Source organism: Bos grunniens, chromosome 19, assembly GCF_055505025.1.
Source record: "Bos grunniens cultivar Pamir isolate PY7600 chromosome 19, Bosgru_T2T1.0, whole genome shotgun sequence".
Lineage (NCBI taxonomy): Eukaryota > Metazoa > Chordata > Mammalia > Artiodactyla > Bovidae > Bos > Bos grunniens.
In genome coordinates this window covers 49391150-49405372 of record NC_141183.1, presented here as the reverse complement: position 1 = coordinate 49405372, position 14223 = coordinate 49391150, and the positions used below count along the sequence as shown (strand labels likewise).

Here is a 14223-nt window from a genome sequence, read left to right as displayed (position 1 = left end):
ATAAATGTATTCCAAAGCACAAGATTTTTTTTTTTTTTTATTAAAAGAAGTGGAGAGTGATTTTGCATAAAAAGTTCAACAGAGATTCACAAATATTTCTTAGGATATTCTGTGCTATCTTCATATATTACAGAGCCAAGATGAGGTCCACTGGTCTAAATGGAAGGAATGCTGCTAAGGAGTTGAGTCTTCTCCCCTTTCCGGGTTAGTGTCCAGGTGGCAGCAGAGCATCCTGAAGGTTGCTTGGGCACGTTAGGGAGAGGGGTGCTCTTCAAGCATGAAAGTGAAAGGGTTAGCTACTCAGTCGGGTCTGACTCTTTGCGATCCCCATGGACTATAACCCGCCAGGCTCCTCCATCCTTGGAATTCTCCAGGCAAGACTACTGGAATGGGTCGCCATTCCCTTCTCCAGGGGATCTTTCTGAACTAGGGGTCAAACCTGGGTCTCAAGCATGAGGTGACATTTTTTATTGAGGAGACAAAAGCCCCAAGGAGGGCAAATTCCACCAGCATGATAAAGCTAACTGCTCCTTATAATTTCTGAAAGCCTTCAGTTGGGAAGACTGCATCACCAAGCCCTGAGAACACAACTATAAAGGAACTTCTGGATTCCATCGAAGAAACGTTCCAATGGAAGGGGAGATACAGGAGGTGGCAAAATTTCTGTTTCTTTCTGGTGAACCTGATTTTCCTGATCTGTAAGGTAGAGGTGGTCATCTCTTCTTCATGACGCACTTGTTGTGATTAGATGGAATGATGGTAAAGGAGCCTTGGTACGTAGAAAATGCTCAGTCATGGTGCAAACATCTTTTCCCTATTTTTGAAAGTAAGAATCCTGAACCTGTATAGAACCAGAGATGTGGAAATACATTCTGCTGTTAGAGACCATATGACTGGGTGACCAGGGATTCAGCAGCCCCATCTGGAAGGGATGGAGTCATTCTGCTGACTACTGGCTTTCAGTGCAAACATCTGCTGATACTGTTGTAGTAGAGCCAGCCCTGGAGGATGCTGGAAGAAGACATTCCTTGCAGGAACAGTCGCTTTCCCGGAAAACCCAGCTTGCCTGGTTGGGGTTGAGCCAGAAAGACTGACTTTCACCCTAGCAAATTCTATTTCACTCCAAGGTCTTGGATACAGTGGGAAGACTGCCCAACGTCAGGGAGCCTCCTTCTGTACCAACCTCTGGGTTCTTGCTGGCGGGTGGCAAATAATCTAACCAGTTCGGCTGCACCTCTTTCTACCACCTGTAAGCTCTCAGAGACCTGTGAGTTCTTTAGAATTTCCAGTGTGCGGGGATTGTGGTGTGAGTTAATTCAGATAAGAGCTAAGCTTAGATGCCTCCAGCTTCCCACCTGCTCTAGGTCCCCGCATCATCCAGAGCAGGTCACTGAGCTGCCCTTGTCACCTGGTTTCTTTTCCCTTGGCCTTTCCATTTCTCTCCATTGTTCCAAAGAACTGGGGTGAAATGAGAAGTCAATTGCCAAGGGAGATCCTCTCCTGGGGCAAATTTCCTGTTTCTGCCTACGGGCATGAAGACCCTGAGTGGGAAGGCCAGTGCGGGGCACTCTCCCAGAACCAGCCCTGGGGTGACAGGTGCAGGCTGTATCCACCCTTTTATGGTGTGTGTGGGGGTGGGGGTGGGGAAAGAGAGGGTTTAAAAGAGGAGGAGGAAGAAGAAAGACTGTGTAGAGACCCCAAGGCTGCTCCATTACTCCAAGCCCGCCCCTACCTGAAACTGTCGTCTCCACCAAGTCCCAGAGAGGGAGAAGCAGAGAGCTGGGGGTGGGGGAGAAAGAGACGGAGAGGGGGAATCAAAGAAAATTGCAAAAGTCAATGGCCTGGAACCAGAGGCAGCCTCAGCAACTGCAGTGTGACTTTGATTCCCCTATCATAACCCTGAATTAAAAATTCAGGCAATTATCTGCATGGCTTCCTTCTGATTAGAACGAGCCGGAGCCTCATTAATGCATCGGCACAGAGGAAAGCCATTAGGGTCTGTGAAATGGAATGTTTCTCTGAGAACAGGTTCCGCTTGATGTAGAATACCCAGCAAAAAGAAATTTCACACATTTTTGAGCTCAGAGTCACAGGACGGCACCCTGCTTCGGGGCTGCAGACCCTGCCACGGTCGTCCCCTCTCAGCTGGTTCTGGGTGAAAGCCACCTTTGTTTCCCAGCCTCTCTCTGGTACCTCCATCCGCTGGAGTTGTGTGTGTGTGTGGGTGTGTGTGTGTGGGGGTGTGGGTGTGTGTGTGTGTGAGGGAGTTGAGGGCCAGAAGGGACTTCCTGGCCGTCCTGAGACACCGAGTCAGACTGGATGTCTGATCTCAGAGTCCTTGAGCCATGAGGAGCCCTGGAACTTTGGGGGGATTCTCTGCCCTCCTTTGCTAGAAGAACCAGAAGCAGGTTTGTTGGGGACAGGGAAGGTCCAAGACTCCAGAAAAGATCAGTGTATCTGCATGTTCCCAAGAGTCCTGGCGCTTTCCTGACCCGTATACTGACTTGGGCATCCCAAGGTGGCCCAAGCAGGATCTGGGGAAGCTGAGCCAGCCTTGGGGGTTTGTTGCTTAGAAAGGGGTGAAGGATTAGCATTCAGGAGGGCACCCTTTATTCATCCCGTATTCTGTGAGCTCAAAGCTTCCAGAGATGCAGATCTACCATCCTGTGGCTAAGGGGGTTAAAAAAAAAGTGAAGTGTTAGTCACTCAGTCTTGCCCAACTCTTTGTGACCCCATGGACTGTAGCCCGCCAGGCTCCTCTGTCCATGGAATTCTCCAAGCCAGAATACTGGAGTGGGTAGCCATCTTCTCCAGGGGATCTTCCTGACCCAGGGATGGAACCTGGTCTCCCGCATTGCAGGCGAATTCTTTCTTTACTGAGACACCAGGGAAGCATGCACACAATAACCGGCATTCGGAAGCTCTCATCAACCCCTTCTTTGGGATTTCTAGGGTGCAGCTCCTTTCTTCAAATGACTGTGTATTGCTTACAGGAGAACTCAAGAGCAGTTTTCCAAAATAATCACCCTCGCTGCCAGGGTAAGTTCATCTCTTGGGCTTGACCCTATGTCGTCTAGGTTTTCTTCAAGCTGGTGGATGGGACTTGGGTTCCCCCAGACCAACAGCTCGACATTCCTCTAATACGGGGATTCTAGGGACACCAAACATTGATCCTTGGGATAAGCTACATAAAATAATCTCTTTAGGAGAAAAGCCAATCTGACATGACGAGGACTAGAAAGCCGTGAAAAAGTTTTTGTAGGAAGAAAACCAGTTACGGTCATTAAGGTGCCAACCAGGAAAGCATTTTCCTTCAAAGTATTGGAACAAGCCACTTTCTTCTCCTGGCACACCTGTCCCCTATTCAGTGTTTAAAAACCAGGGCCAAGTGTCTGTGCAAAGCTGTAAACACAGCCAGGCGGTCCTGAGAATAATGGAGTCAATGTGTCAATGACACAATTTGTACCAACGGCGCCCCCTACTGGACAGCAGCAACACTGAGCAACCCGCGGTCATTCAAGTTTTTCAGAACGTTTCTAGTGCCATCCCACGTTGGAGGGGACATTCCTGGCCACCAGGGAGTTTTCCTGCAGCATGTTTTCAATACTGCGGACAGTTTTATGGGTGTAAGATTCCTAGAGGTTACCTCAACCTCTAAGACAAACAAGATGCTTGGTGATTCAACCATGTTCCTTTGTGGGTTCTGAGTGTCTGTTTTTTTCTAACGCGTCGCTCTCCTTGGACCAACACTCGCCAGAGTTAAACATAGTTGAGGATGACTTGTGACCACGGATGATCCCCGTGTAAAGGGCTGACCTAAAGGCACCCGGGGTCTTGGGTGGCTGGAGGTTATCTCTCGAGCCTCACCGGCTGGTATGGGAGTGAAAGGGACTGGCCAAAGGTCAGGAATGTGGGCCTTCTGGAGAGGGAAGCCACTCCACCAGCTTCACGGCCGAGCCTTTCTCTCTGTCGCTGAAAAGAATCAAATCTCAGCCTTTGCACCTTAGCCCCGTCTGCTGCATTCCTCAATATTTTAAACATAGACCCTCTGCTCAGTCTGACCATCCCTTTCTTGCCAAGATAACCCAGTCTCTACCTTTGTACCTTATCACTCCTGATTCGTTCCACGAATGTTTTCTTTGGACAACTGTTCTGTGCCAGACACTGTTCTAGGAAGGGGAGCTATAGCACTAAACGTGAAACAGAAAGTCTCTCGTGTTCTCAGTGGGGATGCTGTGCTGTGCTAAGTCGCTCGGTCGTATCTGACTGTGCAACCCTATGGACTGCAGCCCACTGGGTTCCCCTGTCCGTGGGATTCTCCAGGCAAGAATACTGGAACTGGTTGCCTTGCCCTCCTCCAGAGGATCTTCCCGATCCAGAGATGGAACCCAGGTCTCGAAGGCAGATTCTCTGCCATCTAAGCCACCAGGGAAGCCCCTCGTTTGGGGATACAATTATAGAAAGACAAGTGTGAGCGAGCGGTGTAAGTGCTGTGAAGAGGTCAAGCTGGGAGAGAGGGGTAGAGAGGGAGGGTGGCTACTTCATCAGGGGAGGGACTGTCTCTCTGCAAAGCCCTTTGGAAAAGCTTCGTGCTCTGTCCACACTGGTGATCTGTCTGCTTTCTCTCCTTTAAAACCAGGACTGCCTCTTCCATGAAACTTCCCCAGTTCATGTTCCCTCTCCAGTGACTCTGCCCTTCAGCTCATCCCTGCTCAAGCTTCTTCCTTCTCAGAAAGATGTTTGATGATCTTAGATTGTGATCTCCTGGAGGAAAAGAGTCCTGTCTTCCACTTCTCTGCTTTGCTACCAGAGCAGGTGGTGGTGGTAGGGGAGGTGAGGAGGAGACAAGCATGTCTACTCTGTGCTAGAAGCACTCACACATTCCTTTCTCTGGTCCTCACAAAACTCTTGCAGACTCTGGCTTATTGTCCACATTTTATAAACAAGGAAAGTGGGGCTTCATTTACCCAAGAGCACACAACCAGTGAGTGGTGGAACTGGGGTCTGAACCCTGATCTCTTTAGCATCGTGTGGTCTGTACTCTTCCCACCCCGGAGCCTATTTGTGAAGTATTCCTGCGGTGGCATCAGTGAGTGATGAGTACAAGGAAAGGATAAGCTTTGTTTTCTCATTGAAGAGCTGTGCAAAAAAAGTGAGAAGCCCCTACCCCTGTCTCCTGGGTTGGCGATTCTTCCTTCACTGCATTGTAACCAGGTAACCACAGGCACCTCACTTCCCCTTCCAGGGGCTCATGACTTGTCTTTGTAAGTTAAGATTAGGCTACAGGTGGCTCAGACAGTAAAGAATCTGCCTGCAATGCAGGAGACCCATGTTCAAGCCTTGGGTCAGGAAGATCCCCTGGAGGAGGGTATGCCAACCCACTCCAGTATTCTTGCCTAGAGAATCCCATGGACAGAGGAGCCTGGCGGGTTATGGCCCATGGGAGCCCGAAGAGTCAGACAGGACTGAGTGACTAACACTTCACACATGACCTCCCAGCTCTGACATTCTGAGGAATGTCATCTCCTTCAAGGAATGGGAGAGGATGGATTTCGGGGAGAAGTTACCGACTTTACTGCATCAAATATGATTTTTTAACATTAAGAGACAGAAACATAACAGGGTTTGCTCATTCAATTAAAATTCAACATGTTTTGAATAACTACTACATGCCTGACCATGGCATGTGCTGAGGATACAGAAATAAACTTTTAAAATATTGTTCTTTACCCTGGCATATATGTAAAGGGAAAGACAAATATCTCACGAAATTATCACAATGACAGCAGCTGATAGCTCACATGTAATCCACCCTTTGCCAGAAATTGTTCTGAGCACTTGCAACTTATAACTCATTTTAATCCTCCCAACAGACTATGAGGGGAATATTATTTTTATTCCTACTTTACAAGTGAGTAAACTGAGGTACAAAGAAGGGTGTATGCTGAAGAGGTATTGTGAGCGTTAATATTTTTTAAGATTTCTTTGATATGGATCATTTTTAAAGCCTTTATTGAATCAGTTGCAATATTGCTTCTGTTTTATGTGATGGTTTTTTGGCTGTGAGTCATGCGGAATCTTAGCTGCCTGACCCAGGATGGAACCCACACCCCCAGCATTGGAAGGTGAAGTCTTAACCACTGGAGCTCCAGGGAAGTCCCAAATGGTGCTTATTTACAGGGCCTGAGGTGTCAAGATGAGGATAGGCCGTCATCCTGCACTGCTAACAGCTGGTTTTTTCCCCCTGAAAGTGAAAGTGTTGCTCAGTCGTGTCCAACTCTTTTTGACCCCATGGACTGTAGCACGCCAGGCTCCTCTGTCCATGGGATTTCCCAGGCAAGAATACTGGAGTGGGTTGCCATTTTCTTCTCCAGGGGATCTTCCTGACCCAGGGGCCAAACCCACATCTCCTGCATTGCAGGCAGATTCTTTACCATCTGAGCTACCAGGGAAGCCACTGTGGTTATTCCTTACGTGACCCTTCTGCCACTTGGGATCAGCCACACACGTCCAGCTGGAGGAAGGGATTTTCTGCAATGAGCAGAGAAGGCTTTAGGGTTTTGAAACTGAAAATCTGTAGCCGTCAAGTTACATGGAACATGGAATACACTGGGTAAATTACAGCCAGTTTCCTGTCCACTGAGAAGGGGAGTGAGAAGAGGAAAGGGGCAAGCATGGATGCTCTGGGAAGTCGAGCACTAGCCCCTGCACCCACCTGAGCAAGAAGTGCGGTGGGTCCTGGGGATCAGACCTCTCCCTGAGCCCTGATGTGGCAAAAGCAAGGGTGCCCTGTGCTTGAGGGCAGTTGGAAGGAGATAGGCTCTTAGCTCTGCAAGAGCTGACCACTGTGGCCAGTGTGGTACACAGAGCAGAATGAATGTCTGTCTTCCTAGGAGAAGGATGGAAGGAATAAGAGGGTCACCGGACACAGAGCCTTCTAGAGTGGGAACCAGAGAAAACGCTGCCCCAGGACCAAGTGAGGAGTGGATGTCTTGTGGCTGCTGAAAAGAGGCGGTGGGGTATAGAGGCCAGGATGGGGGCACCTCCAGGGCAGGGGGCTCTGTCTGCTTTGCTCATTGCTGCATCCCGAGGTAACAACAATCCACCAACATTCGTTAAATGAAGGACCCTAGACGGCTGCCTCTAGAATCAGGCTGTTGGGTTTCATACCTCAGCTCTGCCTCTCACTCCCTGTGTCATGCTTGCATAAGTCTCTCCCCTTCTCTGGGCCTCACCTGTAAAATGGGGATAAAAATAGTGCAGATCAATACTGATCTGAGACAAAGAGAAAGAATGCCTCTGAAGCACTGAGTGTCTGGAGCAGCACACGGGCTCAGGAGGATTTGCTCTGAGCAATGGAGGCCCTTGCTTCCATCCTTTCCCGCACCTTATACCCTCTCAACTCCAACACCACCCCGAGCTTAGACACAACCTCGAAGAAAAGATGAGGACTCTGGTATTGGCGAAGATCAAGTTCCAACCATCATGATACAATAGAGACTCCTAAGGACATGAAGTTAAATGTTTTCATTTGAAACAGTTATTTTTCTGGCACAGTGAATTTTGTAGCCTGATAATCATATTCAAGATAAATGCAAGCCTGTGAAGAATCAGGTGTCCTTCTGAGAGCTTGGCTAGCATTTAAATTAAATTTGTTTGCTTCCTTGCAGATATGTTGACTCACAGAACGACCTACCTTTCACCTGACTTGTCTTTCTAGAAAAAGCCCAGTTCTTCAGGTGAGTTATTGTTTGCAAGTGCTGCTAACAGAAACTAACTTTAAGGCAAAGAGGTCAAGTCTAGGAAACAGAACTCTGTCCTTCCCCGCAAGAGCACTGGACTTTCCTGAAGAAATTCAGTATCAAGGGTTTTATTTCTTGTTAAGATATGTTCCCCTGAAGGTGAGTGATAAATATTATCATTAATTTTTTATTAAAAAGAAAAACCTATCTGTATTTACCTGACTTCCCACTTATCTAAAGGCCAATAAGTGACTATCCTATTTTCCCAGATTGTATGCATTTTTAACACTGAAAGCCTCATATCCTGGGAAACCCTCTCTGTTCCAGGCAAACAAAAAGTCTCTAAATGTCCCAGATAATCCGTAAATGCCAATGACATACCAGGTAGACTTGTCAGCCCAAGGAAGTGTCTGCAGTTTTTTGTTGTTGTTGTTGTTAATGAGCAAAGAAATTTACTCATTTCAAATCAGAAGAGCTCACCTCAGGGAGGAAAATCAAAACTGATCCCCTGGGGGCACTTTCCACTCTGCTGACAATCAGTAAGCCTGGCCCTGGAGATCCTGCAAAGGGGGATACAGCCTGCCTGCCTCAATGATGAGGAGATGGGATGCAGACAGAAGACCACGTCACATGGGGGCCGCCGGACAAAGCTGCAGACCCTCGCCCTGGCATTCTTCCTGTCAAGTCCCTCGCTTTTGGTCAGACTCAATCCCTCGATGAACCCCGGCCACAGCGCACGGTGGTTTCCACATCTCTAAGTTACCGTCCAGTCTGTCTGGCTGTGCAGAGCCCTGGGGTTTGTCCACAAGCAAGAGGAACCCAGGCACGGCGGTTCCCCTCAGGACACACGGAGTGGCTGCCCCAAGCCTCTGTGTGCGTCTCTTTCCTTCAGACCAAGTGTCTCTTGCTGTTTCTCTGGCGTCCTCAGACCTGACGGAATTGGTCCACTGCTTACAGAGCGAGATTTGTTTCTGCACATCACGGGGGAGAATGAGGACCCATCCGGACTGTGGGTGTTTGGCTCCAAGGTTGGATTCCTGAGGCCACAGGGCTCCTTCCATGAGTCAGGGTCTCTTGTGAAATTGTAGTCGAGATGTTGGTGGGGCTGCTTCATCTGAAGGCTTGGCTGGGGTGGGAGGGTCTGCTTTCAAGACAGCTCACCACGTGGCTGTTGGCTGGAGGCCTCAGTTCCTCACCATAACACCTCTTCATGGGGCTGCCTGGGTGTCTTCATGAGATGAGAGCTCCCCCCAAAGTCAAGAGACAGAAAGCAAGAGAGAAGCCATGGAACGCCCACACCCCGCCCCCCACTCCCCACTGCCTTTTAAAAAATATTTACTTATTTGGCTTTGATGGGTCTTAGTTGGGGCATGCAGGTTTAATTGCCCCGTGGCTTGTGGGATCTTAATTCACCGACCAGGTGTCAAAACCTGCACCCCCTGCATTGCAAGGCAGATTCTGAACCGCTGGATCACCAGGGAAGTCCCCACAGTGCCTTTTAAGACCCAATCATGGGCTTGCCTGGTGGCTCAGTAATAAAGAATCCACCTGCCAATGCAAGAGACATGGGTTCAGTCCCTGATCCGGGAAGATCCCACATACTGTGGAGCAGCTAAACGCGTGCCCCACAATTATTGATTCTGTGTTCTAGAGCCCAAGAACTGCAACTGCTGAAGCTCGCGTGCTCCAGGCTCTGCAACAAGAGAAGCCACCGAAATGAGAAGCCTGCACATCGCAGCTAGAGAGTAGCCCCTGCTCACAGAAACTGGAGGAAAGCCCACATAACAACGAAGACCCAGAGCAGTCAAAAATAAATAAAAAATTTTAAAAAGACCCAAACATGCACCATCATTTCTTCCACATTCATTTGCTAGAAGAAAGCCATCAAGTCCAGCCTCACTCAAGGGGAGGGCGAAATAGGGAGCAAAGAATATCAAAGGATTTGTGTACATAGTTAAAAATCACTATTTCCCTAAACATTAAAGGACCATGGATGAATTCCCAGAAAGTTAGTTTTGGTAATTACAAAGAAGGAAAAGCACAGATTTCAAGTCACATTTGAGGTTGATCCAAGGCCTTGCTTCTTTTCAGTTTGTGGGATTTGGGGCAAAATGATCATCTCTAAACCTTACTACTACTACTACTACTAAGTCGCTTTAGTTGTGTCCGACTCTGTGCGACCCCACAGACGGCAGCCCACTGGGCTCCGCCGTCCCTGGGATTCGCCAGGCAAGAACAATGGAGTGGGTTGCCATTTCCTTCTCCAATGCATGAAAGTGAAAAGTGAAAGTGAAGTCACTCAGTCGTGTCCGACTCTTCGCGACCCTATGGACTGCAGCCTACCAGGCTCCTCTGTCCATGGGATTTTCCAGGCAAGAGTACTGGAGTGGGGTGCCATTGCCTTCTCCTCTCTAAACCTTAGTGTCTTCATTTATAAAATGAAGATAATAGTAATTCTCTCATTGACTTACTATAATAATTAAATGAGATGACCTCCCGAGGGACAGATCCAAATTGTACAGGGTACTATTCTCTTATAAAATTGACACGGCCCTCTTTAAGAAAAGAGAAGGCAAAGTTACAATTAGATGTTAGGTGTAAAATGAACATTTATTTAGAATTAGAAATGGTAAAAAAAAAAACACACACACATTTTCAAAGCTGGTAAGTACTAGAACTATCACAAAACCTAGAAAAATGACAATTAAAAAATTCAATTACCTAAGCATTACCTCTTTATCATCTTTCCTACATTTTGACTGCACATTTTTGACCACTTCTCAACATGACAAAGATTTTGTAATGTTTTCCATAGTCAGGAGAGAAAGATAAATCAGTCTTTGATTCAGCTTTACAATTCATTATTTGTAATGTCAGGCACTTCTTCGGGGTTGTTGTCAAATGTGGAAAACTATCATGTGTCTCTTATAGAGGTGCTCAGGGCACTTCAAAGCGTCTTGTGTAATGAATTGATGGCACCTGTTACCCAGGACCATTAGAGGGGTCTGCACAAGGGAGGGGCTTAAAGCATCAGCCTCCCTGGATATCTTCCCCTGGAAGCAGGCATGCATGCGGCAGGGAGGCTGGCGTGTATTAGGTGCTCAGGAAATGGGAAAAGCGTGGAGACAACCGTCATCCTCTTTCTCCATTGCCCCAGGCAAAGTCAGAGACTTCTCATCTTGATTTCCTCTTCCTCCTTCTCCAGGAGCTCCTCCAGGGCCCCTCAGAAGGCAGGGACAAAAATACCGCCCTTGTTATGATGGAGTCGAATGAACACTGGGCTCAGAATGAAAAGCCCTGGGTCTGAGTCCTGACTTTATCACTTACCAGCTGAGAAATTACCCAACCGCTGTGTCTCAGTTCCCTCATCTCTGGGGTGAACGCTGCTATGCCAGCTTCGTGGGTTGTTGCAGAGAATAATGGCAGGCTATAAGAAAAAGGGCTTTGTAAATTGTAAGCAGCTTCACTAAAGTAAAGTGTTTATTTTGATGTCTGGAAGTTACTGAGGAGCCAGTTTGGACACTATGCAATGTATCAGAATCTTGAATTCTTTGTTCTCTGTGGTCTCAAGGAGTTGGAAATTCAAAACGGACTTTCACCAAATTTGGCACAAAGACCAGGATAGCAAAATAGTGCACTCTTTCCATAGAAAGATACTGAGTCCCAGCTAGTGCCATAATTTGTGCTAGAGATGAGAGTTCAAAGACGGACAAGACACACTCCTGGCCCTTTGTGGATGGGTAGATGGAATCCCAGACAGACATCTGCAGGTTACAGCCTCAGTGTCGCTGTGTCTCAGAGCCTCCTTCTGCCAAGGGGTGTGGCTAAATGCCCAAACGGCATGGAAACTGATGGGTGGACGCTTGCAGATCGTGGAGAATCCTTGCGCAGGTGTCCGACAGAACCATTAGAGAGTCGCAGGGAGGCCCTGCCGAGACTGACTGTTCTTGGGGGAATTTTCAGGAAGCTTTGAAGTGCCGCCAGGGCAAGGGAGGCTGCCCCATCCTGGAGGTGCATTCACTTGTAATTTACTCCTCCACGTGGGCTCTGGAGCTCCAGTCTCATAAATACATCACCCACGCAGCCCTGCCCTGTGTAAAGGAAGATGGACAGAGGAGGTGGGGCGGGGGGTGCAGAGGAAGAGGAATCCCTAAATTAAGAAGGTCCCTGGGAGTCACTGGCCTACAGACAGGACCGATCCCTCCCGTCTCTCTCCTTGAAGCAGAAATATTTCCAACTAAGATCACAGACTCCCTTGTCATAAAATCAATGAAACCACAAGGGAAAATGACCTCTCGCTTGACTGCACCAGAGATATCTCAAACGGAGCCATTTCCCCTCCTGCAGAAGCAAGTGTGCTGGGGCTCGGAACCAGCATCCAGGCTCTGCTGCGGAGAATTTTTGATGAAAAGGAAATCAGGTGGGTTGGGAGCTTACTTACTTGTTTTACTTGCTGTGTTTAGAATGGTTTCTGAGCCACCCCTCCAGGGGAGAATTTTTCCTGGAGTCAGACCTGGGTCCAAGCTCCAGCTCCTCTAATTTCTGGCTGGATGTCTTTGGGCAAAATGGAATCTCATCCCGGTTTCCTCATCTAGTAAAAAAAAAAAAAAGAAAGAGGATGATACTGTAAGGTCTGCCTGCCCTACAGGGGTGGTGACAAGGTCAAGAGGTAAGTCTATGCAAATACCTTTAAACCACAAAGCTCTTGATAAACAACAGGTTTTATTTTTAAAAGGTAAAAGCCGGACTTCCCTGGTGGTCCAGTGGTTAGGAATCTTCCTTGCAAGGCAGGGGACGCAGGTTCAATCCCTGGTCAGGGAACTAAAATCCCACATTCCTTGGAGAAACTAAGTCCACAGGCCGCAACTAGAGGGTCTGTGAGCCACAATGAAAGATCCTACATGATGCAACGAAAACCTTGCATGCTGCAACTAAGACTCAACACAGCCAAATTAAAAAAAAAAAAAAAGACAGAAGCACGAAATCCTGACAGTGTCCCTGGAAGAACTTCTTATGTTGCAAGGGACAGAGAACCTGTCTCAAACTGGCTCAAACCACTTGGAGCTATTACAACTTCTGCAACTGAAAAGGGCTGAGATAGGATTGATTCAGGTGATGATTACATTCAAGGAATGTCACCAAGGGCCAGCTCTTTCCCATCCCTGCAGGGACCACAAACCTCACGTCTTAACAGGATGTCATCCAGAGGAAGGGAGGTCCTTTGTCCACTAACTTCTGTTGAAGAGAGGTGGAGAAGAAGTGAGAGGCTCTTCTCTTTCCAAACTCTGCACACGGATCCAATTTCACTGGCTCTCTTTATGTTGTTGTTGTCATTCAGTCACTAAGTTGTGTCTGACTCTTTTTGACCCCATGGACTGCAGCACGCCAGGCTTCCCTGCCCTTCACTATCTTCCAGAGTTTGCTCAAAGTCAAGTCCACTGAGTTGGTGATGCCATCCAACCATCTCATCCTGTTGCCCCCTTCTCCTTCCACCTCAGTCTTTCCCAGCATCAGGTTTTGTCTCTTTACATAGCCAGGGGATAAGACACACCTGAAGAGGATCAAGGCCCATCCCTAGATGTGGGTGGCAGGATCATGATGCCAACCAAACCACACTTGAAGGAGTTATTTTATCAGAAGTAAAGTAAGTGGATGCTGAGTTGCAAAAACAGTATCAATCTAGCACAGTCCATGCCCTTTAACTACTCAATAGCCACACTCACCTATATCCCCATAAATATATCTTCAAAAATACCCACTCTCTACATAAACACAAGCAACCTCTTTTCCTAAAGGGATGAGGCACAGTTTCACCCAGTCTGGTTCTCTGGAACAGAACCTTGCAAGTGGAGGTCTTTTGGTCCTGTGTGGTCCAGTGAGGCTAAGTGGTTATATTTAACCACTGTTATACACGCCATAAACTGTAATGGAGAGAGAACAGAGTAATCACAGTAAAAAGTCTCATTTGGAAAATAAAAGAACAAGAAACAACTCTCAGTGGTCACTGTCCTTACATAACCCATGTCATACTGCGCAGAAATCACATGGACGTCCTACCCTGGCAGCAAGTATGTATCTGCCCCAGTTCTGCCCTGTGAAAGGCTCCCCTTTGCCCTCTGCCCTCTGTGGCTCCTGCTTGTCACTTTGGAAAAGTCTCTTCTGTGAATTGTCCTTCATGGCCCATATGATGTGTGCATCATGAAGGATGCCCCTTTGGGGTTCAGCGCTGTTTTAGCAGCCCTCTTTCTATCATGTGAATTTGGGGGCTTGGAAATCCTTCTCACAGACCGTTGTGGGACAGGTTTGAGGTCTCTTTGGCAAAACGATGCCCTTAAAAAATTAACAGTCTGAAAACTATAAGACTCTGATGAAGGAAATTGAAGACGACATAAACAGATGTATGGATGTGAGAGTTGGACCATAAAGAGAGCTGAGCGCTGAAGAATTGATGCCTTTGAACTGTGGTGTTGGAGGAGACTCT

At 47.7% G+C, this 14223-nt stretch overlaps 2 long non-coding RNA genes across 4 annotated transcripts in view; one reads left to right on the top strand and one right to left on the bottom strand.

Annotated features, from left to right (window-relative positions):
- LOC147352600 (uncharacterized) overlaps positions 1-9573 on the top strand; it is a 30904-nt gene extending 21331 nt beyond the window's left edge. For 2 of the 3 annotated variants that reach the window (XR_015148274.1, XR_015148273.1), the window contains exons 2-3: positions 7671-7739; positions 9394-9573. This is a non-coding gene — a long non-coding RNA (uncharacterized LOC147352600). Of the gene's footprint in view, positions 1-2947; positions 3040-7670; positions 7740-9393 lie in introns of those variants that run through there. The other variant, XR_015148275.1, reaches the window with a different exon arrangement.
- Positions 9574-10333: 760 nt separating this feature from the next.
- Positions 10334-13045, bottom strand: LOC147352599 (uncharacterized). Its single transcript, XR_015148272.1, has 3 exons — positions 12922-13045; positions 12184-12333; positions 10334-11833 (listed from the first exon to the last, which is right to left on the bottom strand). It is a non-coding gene; the product is annotated as an uncharacterized LOC147352599 (long non-coding RNA).
- Between the last annotated feature and the right edge of the window lie 1178 nt (positions 13046-14223).